This window comes from Rhipicephalus microplus, chromosome X (assembly GCF_043290135.1).
Source record: "Rhipicephalus microplus isolate Deutch F79 chromosome X, USDA_Rmic, whole genome shotgun sequence".
NCBI classification, from domain to species: Eukaryota; Metazoa; Arthropoda; class Arachnida; order Ixodida; family Ixodidae; genus Rhipicephalus; species Rhipicephalus microplus.
The window spans coordinates 218,823,273-218,834,214 of record NC_134710.1 but is presented as its reverse complement, the minus strand read 5'-3'; the positions used below and the strand labels follow the sequence as shown (position 1 = coordinate 218,834,214).

At 40.0% G+C, this 10,942-nt stretch overlaps 1 protein-coding gene across 2 annotated transcripts in view; it reads right to left on the bottom strand.

Moving 5' to 3' along the window:
• Nucleotides 1-10,942, bottom strand: part of LOC119187546 (large ribosomal subunit protein eL14) — a 223,761-nt gene that overhangs the window by 51,575 nt on the left and 161,244 nt on the right. The window lies entirely within an intron of this gene.

The following is a 10,942-nucleotide window of genomic DNA, read 5'->3' as shown; positions in this document are numbered from 1 at the left end:
TACACAAGTGGCAAGCTTAGGCGTATAAGAGATTACCCTCTAGCACGATGTTGCAGGCTCTTGGTTATGGTAGCTGCTTTCTGATGGGATCAGAGTGCTGTAATGCCAATGCACGTGCTTGAGTTTAGCTAGCCATGACCAGTGGTAAACATGAAGCTGAACCGTGATGTCTGTAGTTCTAGGTGTTTCTTTAGGATAAGTTTCATCTGTCAATCAACATTGCACCACTTGGTCTCAATAGTGAAAAGAGGAATGTGAGCTCATTTTACCCATATGGCAGATTTTAACGTAATATTTGATTATATCACAGTACGGTAGGGAGGCGGGCAAGTTGGATTTGATGTATCTTGTAAAAATCGGTGCAAATGGGATGGAGCACAAGAGTAGGACACAGTACGAGTGCTGTCAAACAGTGCTAATTTTTACAAGATTAATTATGTTTGCATGTTGGCAAGCTTGCACCAACACAAGTATGGATAATATAAAGTGACCAGATGTCCCAGTTCTACGGCTACGGTCCCGCTGTCTCGCCAACCTGCCTGCATGACTCTGTATTGTCATGCTTTTAGCTGGAAGCTGGCTCGCAGTCATGGGCAGCTAAGCCACCCTTATTGCAATGAGATCGGGCTACAGGTTGAAGCATCATAACCGCGCTTGTGTGGATATGCGGCCGGTGGCACTGATACAAATGTATGCAGCGACACTTTTTTTTAGCAGTGCGAGTCGATTGTCAGCGAATAAAATGCATTGACTGTAGCCTACGTGTAATACGTACGTTGTCCATTGCCAAAAGGACACACAAAGCTCGCAGAATGTTACTATTACTCCTGTTACTTTAGGGATAAACAGAATCTGCCATTGAAAGGCATGTTTGTGCCTGGCAACTGCCCGTGTTTTCACACTAAACCTATGTCGGATTTCTTGTATTTTTATTTGTAAGTGTACAGCTTGTGTCCCGCCTACTATGCACTGCTCTGTTGTGACTGAATTCATTATTTGCTTCATGTTTGTTGGTCTTGGGTACAAAGAAAAAAAAAAGGAATGTGATAGTTTTTGGCAATGAGTTAAAAATAATCGCGAATATGCATCTGCATTGTTTTCTTATTGACTTCTCCATGAAATGAATGTAGGACAATTGACAAGTTTGTTCGAGAAAGCTACATGGTAGACAGTGCATTATCGTGCTTGTTCTTACTCCTGTAATATTATAAAAACATTACAGTGCAGCACACAGCTTTCTTCGATTGATTATCTGCGCATGACAGTGATAAAACAAAGGTTCATTTATTTCTTAGCACAAATGTATATTTTTTTGACACTGTAATGCCCACTGTATCATATTTGATACATTTAAAATGGTACCTCAATAATGCTTCTAAAAGCTACTATAGGTGCCGCGATGAGCAGCTATTCGAAATTTGACATGTTATGAAGAAGGTACAGTGACTTACATACTATATAATAGTAATTAATTATTTCCAATTATCACTAATTAAGTTATGCCTTAAACAAAATGTCATTCATATTTTTCTTCTAATGAACTATACAAGAAGAGTAAAAACAGTCAGCATTTTCTCGCAATTTATCTGAAAACATAACTGCTCCTGGGCATTACATAACAATGCCACAAAAGCGCGAGATAATGTACCAAAAAAAAAGGATGACATTTTGTGGAAACTATAGCATATGTGTGAGGCATCCCATCTGGATTAATTTTGACCATCTGGATTCTTTAAGGTGAACGCAAACCTAAGCGCACAGGTGTGTCTATATCAATTTTGCCAAATGGTCTAATTGCACACAATAACTCAAGTTTAACCACCTCCGTTTCATTCCATTTTCTGTTCTTTTTAAGGGACATTTCAAGTACAGAAGTGTCAGAATTTACTTGATAAATATTACGCTGGAGTGGGACCTGGACCCCACAATAAAAGAATATCTCAAGCACAATTAAAGCTCATTGCATATTTTTTAAGCAACAACACCACAGTTAGACATCTAACAAATGGAAATTTGTGTATCACTGAGTCGCTGTAACACTGCATTCACACAATATCTAATACTCCTCATGTTTTGGATGACGACAAGGGCACTTTACGATGTGCTTCAACCATTAAGGGGCACCTACACCAAAATGATCGTGGTGAATGGAGGGTCACACATCACTCGGGAAGTGCATGAACTGATATTATTGCAGTGCATATACACCCTAGCAAGGCAAAGTATGTCTGTAAATTGTGCTAGGCAAACATGCAAGAAGTTAAACTTGTACTAATAGAGTGAGACAAACTGCCCTTCTAGGATGCGCTTGACAAACGGACACAATGCAAGCCTTAGGTGGCTAGCAGACGACGCAGGAAGCAGTCCACACTAAGCGTGCTTCAGCCAGTGGTCACCAGACGAGCAATCCACCTAATTTCAGGGAGAATAATATCCTATACATGGCTATGATGTTCTTTCTCTTTCTTCCTCTTTTTGTCTTTCATTATTTTGCGTGTTTTCATCTTGCTCTCTATGTTTTTCTCATTCTCTCACCCATAGCAAAGCAGCCATATGGTTCCCATAAATGGTCGCTCAACTACTGTACAAGAGGTTACGACGTTGACCTTTGGACCATATCGTTGAATCTGATCTTGCAAATTTATTTATTTATCTATTGTACCCTCAGGGCCCGAAGGCATTACAGAGGGGAGTGGGGATACATAAGAATACAGAAACATCAAAACATGAAGTAAAAAAACTATAAAGTGGATGGTAAAAACTCACATCAAGACAATAAAAAGAAGTAGCTGCAGCGGGAGTACAAAAGAACAACTTTGATAGAGAGAGAGAGAGAAAAACATTTATTGAATGAAGCTTGTGAGTGAAGGTGGGAGGATCCTTTATTTCTGGAACCCTCTGGCTTGGACAGCCGCCGGGCTCGAGCGACGAGTTGACGCTGCTCGACCAGGCCCAGCTGGGAGATCGCAGCTTCCTACGATTCACTGAGGAAGTATTGGTCCGCATCTAGTGCTGCTGCTTGTAGTCTTGGGACACTTAGTTTGCACTGCAGTAGGAGGTGCGCCAGAGTGCCTGCCACATTGCAGTGAGGGCAGATGTAGCTGTGCAACTTTGGCCTCATATGGTGCAATTGTACGGCGTGGGCGAAGTGTTGCTTTGATAAAAAAAAATTATACAAACAGTAACAAAAAATATATTCACAAAATAGTAATTGTTTTACAGAACTAATTAATATAAGTTATGTCAGCGATGTTGGGGGGAAGGCCATTCCAACAGACACAAGTTGTGGGTATGAATGAGTCATGAAAAGATTTAGTATGACATGATGGAATTCCAACTTTATTGCGGTGATCAATGCGAGCTGATATATATGAGGGTTTTGGGAATAACTTGTTTTTTTAGCTAGTTATTAAAGCAAATTTTATGAAAGAGACATAGTGAAGCTACAGACCTGCAATGAGAGAGAAAAGAGAGGAATAAACATGATTTCATAGCGGTTACACTACTTGTTCGGTGATAGAGAGTATGAAACGACAGGCACAGTTTTGCACAGCTTCCTGATCAGAAATGAGTGAATCAATGCCAGGGCTCCAGACAGATGCAGAATATTCTAATTTCGAGCGAACCAATGTTTTATAAAGCAGTAATTTTATTGAACTGGGTGGATTAGAAAAGTTTCTGCAATGATACCCAAGCATGTGGTTGGCCTTATTTATGATATGATCAATATGAGTTTTCCAGGACAGGTTAGAAGAAATGTGAATGTCGAGGTACTTATAAGTGAACACTGTTTCAAGAGTAACATTGTTAATGTGGTAAGTAGGAAGTTCGTTTGAATTCTGAGAAATGCGCATGTGCTTGCACTTATTAGTGTTTAGTGAAGGTAAGAGACATTACTGTCATTAATTTCACAATAAATAACACAATCATCAGCAAAGAGATTTATTGAAGAAGAAATATTAGGCAAGGACTAATATTTCTAATAAATATTAATATATTAATAATAAATATTAGGCAAGGACTCTTTCCCGAGTCCTTGCCGCAGCACTCCTCGTTTTGTAAGGGTTTACTCTCTCCCACCTCATGCTCAAACTTCCTTCCCCACCGCTCTCCATCACAGTTCTTTGCTCTGCTTTCTCCATTTTATGTTTTCACTTTAACTCGCACCTTCTGTGTACGGTAGAGGGGCTTGCTCAATTATGGTGTTGCACACACGCCAGAGTTTTCACGTACACTATGCAGACTTACTCCAAACCTAAAACAATTCCGCGCCCCCACAAGCTCCCACTTTACGAGTTTTTGAAATATGGTCACTTTAGGATAATAAGTAGTGAATGATGTAATTTTGCAGGGTTGTAGAGGCTGTTTTTTTTAAGATTTTATAAGCATTGTGTGGCTAAAAAATTTTAGATAAATTTTTATAGGCCTTCCTCATGGTGACCTATATGGTAAAGTGCAACAGGTTAGGTTGACCATGAAGTTGGAAAAACCTGGCACATGTACAGGGGTGATCAATCTGTGCCAATTTGCTACAATTCTATATCCCTGTGCCTTGCTGCGCGCATTCGAGTACAGCTTGCGTCAACTGTGCCAAAGTTCACTATTCTGCCTTTTTACACGGCATTGGACCGTTTATGGCTCAAAATTATTTTTGGTCACAACAAACAAAACTACATAGCGCTTTTTTTATAATGCCGCTACTAACCTAGAGAGAGAGAGAAAGAATTTATTTACAGAAAAGTAGAGAGGTCGGCCTGAGCTATAGTTAACCTAATATCTGTGCTAAGTATCTGCTAACCTAAGTATCTGTGCCGCTGTGTGTGTGTGTCTCTGTTCTTGAAAGTTTAGCAGCATGCCGTCAATAAGCCTCTCATATTTATTATAAAACTAGTGATAACGCGTAGAAAAGTGACTTTTTTTCTCGTTTGTGAGTCACTCCGGGTACTGTAGTGTAGTCACCATGGCCAATGGACAACACGTATCGTCACTGCGTGCTAAAAACAGCCTATTCACGCAAGTCATGATTCGTCCGTGAAAATTTTTTTTTCATATTTCACAAAAAAGCAGATGCCTCTTGATCACACTGCGCAATGTTCTTCAGCATCCCTATCGTAAAGTCAACCCAAATATTCACGTAAAGTGTGTCTGATACTCACGAACGTACAACGGCTCACTTGGCGCCCATCTGTCTCTTCCCTCCCAACTCACCCAAAAGCAAATCCAAAAGCTCCTCGCGCATCTCGATTTCTGAATCGACGGATCGCATGAACTAGCCAGTGTGCATAAATTGAGCCGGGAAGTGAGCCTCAAATAAACAAGTGCTTTCACGCCTCCTTTACGTCATTAGAACAATCGGTGTTGTCGTCAGTCAACCAAAAAAAAAGAAAAGTCAGTTTCACTACAAAGGTGAAACTATGAATGCGATATAACATTTCAATTAATTGAAATGTTATACAGAGTGAGGCTAGCAGCTCACTCTTTAGGGTCCTATCTCACGCAAATCTACAAAACGAAGTTTTAAGAGAGTATGGCAGCTATAAGAACACTCTTCACACATTTTCGTGCTCACAGCAAGATGACGCGCGCACCAGCGACAACTGTGCTCGTAAAATCAAAGGTCACGGATGCTGCTGGAGGGACCCCCCCCCTAGAGTCTTTTGACTCTAGTTAAAGACGAGCAGGGTGTGTCATTTGTTTCCTCTCTGTTAAGTATGAACGTGAACGGAAAATTATTGAGGCATTTCATATCTGGAAACTGGGTCCTGACAAATGTGTTAGCGCAGCCTCAGTTCATCTAACCAGGAAAGAATGTTTGTTTTCAGTCCAAAGGTGATTTGCTTGGATCAGCTTGCCGGGTGTTTTTGGTTTGTTATCTACCATGGGTTGTATGAACTTGAGAAGAAGGTTGTCCCAAAATAAATATCAGTTGCTAGTGTCACGTCTCTTCTCTCTGTCTCTGTTTCTACTGCTCAGCTTTTTCCGATTTCGCCGTTTTGTGGCTATTGTAGTTTACTAAGTATGTACGAACTTGCCCAACAAGCAAATCTTCTAAACAATTTAGTTTGATTTTGACGTACTAAATGCAAGAGCATCATTGTATTGAGATCGAATAAATACAACATCGGCTGTAGAGGGCCTACATTAGCCATGATGGAGTCAATAACTGCAGTAATTTGGCCCTATTTAGATCAATATTAGCCAGTACAAAGCAGTGATGTAGTATGCAAAGTAAATAAGGTATGCCAGGACACTACTGCTCGTTCACCAATCACAGTCTGTCACCCATTCACAAAAAACCGGGCTTGAGGGGTGGTCTATTAAGATATACTTTCACATACGAAAACATTTGTGCACTACTAAAGGTTTTTCTCCAGCCTGAAGTACGTAGTGGGCACAAAACAGGAAAGACATCCACATGGTAATCTCCCATTTCTGCTTCTGCTATGTGGACCCTTACGTTGGGTATGTGCCTAGGCTAGGGTAGAGCAGAAACAGGCTAGTACAACTAACTGTCAATCATGATATCAACCTTCGCGTCAACATTTGAGTAGTCGGAAGAAGAATGCTTGCAGGTAATAATCATGGTGTAATGCAAAAGCACAAATTGACACTCAGAAAGACACACCACAGGCTTCTTTCTGTGTGTCCAGTTTGTGCTTCACCATGATAATGAGCAAGTACCAGCTAGTTAGTTTAAGAACAAGTCCTTCTGCAGAACATGCTTGCAGGGTTTCGCAAACAGTCAATTGCGCTTCACTTTTGCTGCCACTTTAGCGGGGTAGCGTCAAAATGACTCTAGGCAATATGCCCGAGATATTCATCCTGATTTCCCTTTCTGAGGGAGGAAAAAAGCGTGCATAGAGTCGGGTGATGATGGGCACACATGCTATTAACTTTTGCTCCAGCCATTTTCTAGAAACCAAGGGCAAGGGCAATAAAATGTCTTCAGTCATGTGTATGCACCTTCTGTTGTTGGGATTCCTGCAAAAGGTATTTTGAAAACTTTCATCTCTATTTGCCCAGAGGATGCCCATAAAAGGGATGCATTCTCACTACAGTGAATGTGTCTGGTGAATGAGATACTTTTCAGATACATAATATGTATTTCTGTATTCTTGAGAGCACAATGCAAAATGTGACAAACTCTCATGTCCTTGCTTACATACATAGCAGAATCATACATAGCAGAAGGCCACTCTGCTCCTTTTGTCACTATGAACTAACAAAACTGCAATAAATATAATAAAAAAATAAATATACAGCAAATTTAGGCTCAATGCGATGGCTTGTTCCCTTCACTTTACCTGAGAGCACATTCAGGCACTGGTACACATGCTTTGCATACTGACTAAGGTTGATGCAGAATAAGCTTGTGCATAAGAAGAGACAAAATGAGAAAAATAGAGGGCGGAAAGGTTAACGAGGTTCGTTGGCTACTCTGCAATGATTAAAGGGGTAAGGGCAGAAAAGACTAGGGAAAAATTACAGCTGTACATAGTTATAAAGTAGTATCAATCATTATAAGATTGTGACACAGCTGAAATTAAGAAGAATATATCCTGCATGCATTCACCATGCTATTAAAGAAAAATGTGTTGCTGGGCTGGCTAGTTCATACAAGCATGAAAAAAAAAGTCTGCATTCTCCTAGGATAAGGTATATTTTTAAAATAACATGACATACGACTTTTATGTGTGCCACAGTGTGTACATTTGTGGACACAGCTTGGTTTTATCAGTTCTGTCACCTTGCGGTCAAGAAACAGCAAGAGATCAATCTCTTAATGAACTGAACTTCTTGAACATTTGAAATTCCTTCATTTAATTTTACTGCATATTGATGCAGAAGATCACTTCCCTGAAGGTCATATCATGTCTGACAAGTTGTTTGACATGCCACATTTCTTTCAGTAGTTATGTAAAAAAGGTATAATATTTATTTGCTCAAAACCCTATCCCAATGCGGCTATGAAATTAGAACTTCTATAACGGATTTACTCAGATCTCACAGGTATTAACAAAAACTTGTACATTTTTCCCCCTCAGTTTAACTCTACGTATTGTGATCATGACTGTAAGGTACTTGAAACACGATTTTGCACTAATGTGTTTTAATATTAATTTTTTCTGCACACCTCAATGCATTGCAACAGAGTTTGTTAGGGTGTAGGTGATTGCAAAACATTATCCCAGTTCCAATCGTTTTTACATTCAAATTTTCTGTGAGCTATAAACTAGCTGTCCTCTTGCTTTTGCCGTCTTTTAATTTTCTTTTCTTCTCTTGGCAAGACTGTGCCTGAACTATGTCTTGCCAGTTTTCTTTAATGCATACAACGCTTTGTTATTAGCTCATTTTTGATCTTTGTATTTGTGTAAACATGTATTTTGTATTTGATTATTTCTTCTCGTGTTACCCCTGTGCAATAATGCCCTTGTGGCGCTGCAGGTATGCAGGTACTTGTATAAAAAAAAAAGAACGATTACACAACTAACTGTAAATTGTGTGTGTACTTTCAGCCTTAGATTTGATTCTTGTGATGGTAAAATACAACACAACTGACTTCAGAATAAAAATATGTTCAATTCCACACTATATTATGACTTATTAAAAATGTACAAATTACACATGACCTTTATTCCTGCAACAAAATATTGAGTGTCTTGGAAAAAAAAAAGTTGGGCAATTTTCACACATTCATAGACATTCCAGAATTCATTCCAGAAATTTAGGGACATTCATCTATGACAATATTTTACAATTGACAGGCTACAGCACCAAAAAGGTGAGGACTTCGAAAAAGAGGGCCATAACATAACCCTGATGCTGTGACGATTTTTTCCCAAATCCTCATCTGTTTAGCATTGTAGCCTGCTCATTATGAACTGCTGCAAACTCGCAGAGTTTCTTTTTTAGTATGAGCATATATAACTTTATTCTAACAAAATTCTCTTTCAAGTTAGTGCCCCTCCATTGGTTATCTAAATGTTCCATGTTAAGTGTGTCTTTGTTACTCCGTGCAGTGTTAACAGAAGCATAAGTCAGGAGATTGTCACATGCAACTTGATTGAATTATGCATCGAAACTAACTCATGAGAGCTGAATTAGACAAGTAGAGCAGAAAGATAGGTCTTAAAATTAATCTGCAGAAAACGAAAGTAATGTACAACTTCAGAATAGAATAGTGCTTCGAGATAGGTAATAGTACACTTGAAGTTGTAATAGACTATACGTCTACTAAGGACAGGCAAAAACCGCGGAGTCAAGCCTCGAGATTGAAGTAACTAGAAGAATAAGAATGGGGCAGAGCACATTCGGCAAGCACTCCAAATCATGACTGATACATTGCCACTATCCCTCAAGAGGGAGGTATATAACAGCTGCGTCTTGCCGGTACTTAGCTACGGAGCAGAAACCTGGAGACTTCCACAGAGGGTTCAGCTTAAATTGAGGATGACGCAGCGAGCAATGGAAAGAAAAATGGTAGGTGTAACCTTAAGAGATAAGACGAGAGCAGGGTGGATCAGGGAACAAACTGGGGTTTGAACAAATGAACATGGGCCGTGCATGTAGCACATAGGTAGAATAACCTCTGATCATTAAGGATGACTGACTGGATTCCCAGTGAATGCAAGTGAGTTATGGGGAGACAGAAAGTTAAATGAGATTAGGACATTTGCGGGTACAAAATGGCAGCAGCAAGAACACGACGGAGTTGACTGGCGGATCATGGGAGAAGCCTTTGTCCTGCAGTAGTCGGGCTGATGATGATAATGATGGTGCTGGAACTTGTGTAATCGTTCGGGGTGACAGCTTTTTTCAACGACCTAGTGATTTATGAATGCCTTGGTGCTCCTGCAAGTACCAAGGACAAGGACAGCTTGCATGTTCTTACCTAAGAAAGAACTAGCCGACGTGAGGGCTACGACGTGTGCATGGTACTGTTGCTTGTGATTATTTTGCCCCGCTCTCATGCACGTTATTGATGCTAAATCATCAAGAGTACGACATTGGTTTTGTACTTTGAATTTGAATCGCTGTTCCACGCTTCATGTTGATAACTCTGTTGCAATGTGCACTGTGCTCATAGAAATGCTTGCAATAGGGTTCTGTTGTTCTCGTCCATAAGCTAACTGTTCAGTTCGCGCTCTGAGCGTGTATTTGTGTTCCGTCCTTTGTTCAATCCTACACGCAATACTACTCGTTCTAACGTACCAACAAGCCCAAGTTGAAACTTAGTAAGATCCTGAAGGTGGCAACCAAGCTTTAATAACCATACACAAATTTCGACAACAGCCATCTAAAGTACTGGGTAATCGAATGCCGACAAACAACAATGGTTTTAGGGAACACAATTCTTAAACAACGTTACGATACTTGGCGTCATCATCGTACAAGTTTTTCGTTTCCTTCTCAATTAACATCGTCGAGAAGGAAAAAGCAGAATATGGAGTGTATAGTACGCGATGATTGTCTCATGCACCATGCTCTCAAGTGAGCCTCCGGGGACATCTCAAACCAAGTTTTCATGAGGGAATGGGAATCGAAGGGATGGTGATAGCGAAGAAAAGAAAGGAAGACAAAAGAAAAAAAAAGATGTTTGGGAGGAAAAATAAATACGTGAGGCAAAAAAAAAATATCGGAAATAGAAGGAGCAGACAAAAAAAAAACATAGAGAGAAAAACTGAAGAGGAGAGTGAAAGAAGAAAGGAGGAACATACATGAATTCGGACACACAGGACTATCAATTTAGCGCTTGAAAATAAATGCAATCGATGCTACGGATGTGAGTCGATTCTGAAGCGCCAAGACTTCTAGAGATGGTCCACAAGAACAGGTCTCAATCGCGTACTTTTGCAGTTGGACACCTAGTGCAGCAGAACTAGAATACCTTTTCAGCATTTTCGCCCTCGCATTCCGTCTTAATGATTTTATAAGTAACAAT